This window comes from Dasypus novemcinctus, chromosome 17 (genome assembly GCF_030445035.2).
Source record: "Dasypus novemcinctus isolate mDasNov1 chromosome 17, mDasNov1.1.hap2, whole genome shotgun sequence".
Classification (NCBI taxonomy): domain Eukaryota; kingdom Metazoa; phylum Chordata; class Mammalia; order Cingulata; family Dasypodidae; genus Dasypus; species Dasypus novemcinctus.
Genome location: NC_080689.1, coordinates 85,598,513 through 85,602,060, shown reverse-complemented (window position 1 = coordinate 85,602,060; position 3,548 = coordinate 85,598,513). Strand labels below are relative to the sequence as shown.

General features: G+C 44.6%; 1 non-coding gene across 1 annotated transcript; it reads left to right on the top strand.

Moving 5' to 3' along the window:
* Positions 1 to 1,863: 1,863 nt before the first annotated feature.
* On the top strand, positions 1,864 to 1,997 carry LOC131274126 (small nucleolar RNA SNORA9). The gene has a single exon (XR_009181338.1). It is a non-coding gene; the product is annotated as a small nucleolar RNA SNORA9 (small nucleolar RNA).
* The last annotated feature ends 1,551 nt before the right edge of the window (positions 1,998 to 3,548 follow it).

Genomic DNA, 3,548 nt, shown 5'->3' with positions numbered 1-3,548 from the left:
CAAAACAAATAACTGCTTAAAAATATATAGCAATAGTGCAAGTTAATGGCGGTAGGGTGAGGTACAAGAGTCCTGTATGATGTTATATATGTTTGTTTTGTAAGTTCACAATTATTATTATACATGTATTATTTATGTATGTTTATGTATGAGTGATACACTTCAATAAATTTTTAAAAATGTGAATGACCTGAAAACAATTTTGTAGACTGAAATAATTGTTGACTTAATGTTGTCTGTTCATTCAACAGAAACTTTTAAGTGGCATCTGTTTGCTTGACTCAGAGAGACTTTGCTACAAAGCAGTATAAAAATCCTAATTTGGAATATGTGTGTACCTGACATAGCTGCATGGAAGCTTCCAGGAAGTCTGTAAGACAAGCTAGGATCAGTTCAATCTAAAATTTGATTTAAAAAGCTATTTGGGTAGCTTAGATATTCTTCTTAAATTCCATAAAAATGACCACTAAGCATCTATTGCTTGTATGTTGGATGATATATATATATTAGGTTTAATAATGTAACTACTGTGAATTATACAACTTTTTATTTGATATTGGAAAAAATAAGTGAATTATTGAAAATTTAATACCTGATATGAAGGAGTATCAGGTATTAAATTTGCGCATGTCTTCTGACTATTTCACATATCATTAGACAAGAGGGTCCTCCACAGATCTTTCCAGGATATTCCCATCTCTCTTCCTCATTTCTGCTCCTTGGCTGAAGTGATCCCTATGCACACGCCTAATGTCTTTCCACTTGCAAAAGTTATCAAGTCTCTCTTGACCTTATCTACAGTTCATTCTTTCTTTGCAGTTGATATCTTACTTTTAGCATCTTTTGCAATCTAGACAGATGAAGTATTACCCAAATCATAATTCTTAGTTCCATTCAACTTAACAGATTTTTTTTTCACATTACCATTTTACCTTTCCTCATGTACTTTGTATACATAGCAAGATGAACCTGGGACATGACTGAACTCATTGCTTGGAAATCCTCTAGGTTAAGTATTGAAGTTTATTGATTTCAAGTTCTGCCTTTTACACAAAAAACTCTCATACAAATTCAGCAATGTTTTGCACTTGGGGAGCTGAGCGCTCTTCTTTGCCAGCCCCATTGGGTTAGTTTCGTAGCGATGCTGCAACAAAGGGCACGAACTTCGTGGCCGAAAACAACAGAAACTGCCTGGGTCAGCTCGGGATTCCACCACCTGTCCACCAGCCGCCTGGAAAATCCCCACCATCAGCACAGTCTGTGAAGTCCGGGGCGCCCCCAAGGGATGCTGGACGTGTCTGCCCGCCTTCCCTTCCTCCAGCTCCTGGAACAACCTCTGCTTATGGCATCCTGAGGAAAAGCTTTATTGAACTAAAAAGCAAACAGAAATGTCTTCTTTCATGGTCCTGGGGAGCAGAAGCTGGAAATCAGGTGTTGCAGGGTTGGCTCCTCTGGAGGCTCAGAGGGAGAAGCCGCCCCTCCTCTCCCACAGCTCCCGGGGCTTCCCTCAAGCCTTGGCATTCCTTGACTTGCAGGTGTGTCCCTGTGCTCCCATCTGACCTTCCCGAGCTGGTGTTTCCAATCGCCCCCTCCTTACTAGGACACCAGCCACTGGGTAAGGGCCACCCCAGTCCAGCAGGACCTTATGTGAACTAAGTGCATCTGCAAAGACCCTATTTCTAAACAAGGCCATGTTCACAGTATGGGGAGGTTCACACTTCAATATACCCTTTCAGGGGACACAATTCATCCCATGTCTCCTGGTTTTACTTGTTGGGTCCTGGAGGTTCTGGTTTCAGAATGTTGCTTTCTGAAGAGAAGCTGATGTCAGGTTCATAGATGAATTACAAAAGGACGAGGGGCTTGCAAGCCTCCAGTGTGCTTGGGTCTGCAGTGACCCTGTGCATTCCTACAGTGCTTGTGAGAACAGGTTTGAAATGGTTTGAGGCCTTGCTCTGCTCCATCTACAGAGCAAGGTAATAGAAATTCAGATAGTGGCTTGCCCCCTCCCGAATCTCGTATACTGGGCATCTTGTCTGCACTGTCTAATATTGCAGCCACCTGGCCATGTGTGGCTTGTTTACCAGAAAGTAAAATTTAAGATTCAGATTTTCAGAGGCTCTGAGTCTACAGGATGTTCAATTAGAGAAACAAAGACTAAGATTTACTGAAGAGCTGAATGCCTAAGGAACTAGGGGAGGGTGAATGCAGCACAAGCTGAATTTAATGGAAGAGCATTGGAGAGTCAGATGAGAATGTCTGCTGAGCACCCATCTTGTGTCAAACCTGCTGACACTCCACTTAGTTTCAATGTTGAGGAATAGTTGTAGCTCCAGAACAGTATGGGATCAGACGCTGAATATTTTGGACCTCAGCAGGGTTCCTGTTGGAGACAAATCTCGGCTGTGATATCTTCCCACCATGGTTCTCGGCACTTTGGAGTCTACCATTCCCCTGGTGTTTGAGCAGCAAAATTCCCATAATACCAGAGCTGGAAGATCCTTGAAAGCCTGTGCCTTCGGTGCCCATCAGGCTGTTCCATGGAATCTGTGCAGTGATGAGGAAGTTGATGTGTCTCAAGAAGTTGGGCACCTGCCTATCACATAGGAGTCCCCAGATTTGGTCCTGGTGCCTCATAAAGAAGACAGCAAGCTGATGGAATAAGATGATGCAATGAGGAAACACAGTGGGAGACATAACAAGCAACAAACGGGGATGGATCAAGCAGTTGGGCACCTCGTTCCTACATGGGAGGTCCCAGGTTCAGTTCCCAGTGTCTCCTAAAAAGAAAAGAAGAGGAGCAGATAGTGTGAGTGCAAACAACAGGGAGGGGGAGGTAAAATTACCTCCCCAAAAAGTCATTGGAATTTCTGATTCTTGGAGTAACACTGGTGGGTAGAGTGTCCAGCTGAGACTTAAGCCTTGGGTGGGGTGGGAGTGGTTGAATAAAGGTGGTTTTATATCTGTGGGGTGAAAAAGAAAGAGGGGAGCCCTTAATTGTTGAATGTGGCTCCCAGGGATGTGTAAGTTCATGTAATTTGAAGGGAAGGTATTTAGCCTTTCTGAACTCTATTCAGACCTTCTAAGTTTAAAAAATGTGATAATAGAGACTATTCTTAAGAGGAAGGATAGCAAGTGGTCTCCCTATCCAGCTTTCCCACCACCGTGCTTTCCCACCCACTGCTCTAGGTGGGACGAGGGAAAGGAAAAAGAGTTGAAAAACTGGATTATCAGTTGTTTGAGGGAAAGATTGCTGCCTTAGGTGTCTCTGTACTTCCTTAAGAGTGTTTGCTGAGAGCAAACTCAGTGAGTGTTAGCTGGATGGGTGGGAGAAGGAGAGGGGAAGCTCGGTGCCCGCACAGAAGTGGGGGGAGAATCAGAGTGGGTTTGACCTGCTCCCCCACCCCACCCCAATACGTGACGCTTCATACGTGGGCCCCCCGCGCTGTCCTTGGTGCCCTGCTGAAGCCTGCGCCCTTCTGTTTCCATACCTGGTGCCCCTCACTAAGGGGTGGAGGCGGGGAAGGAGCACGTCTGACCTCGTGGTC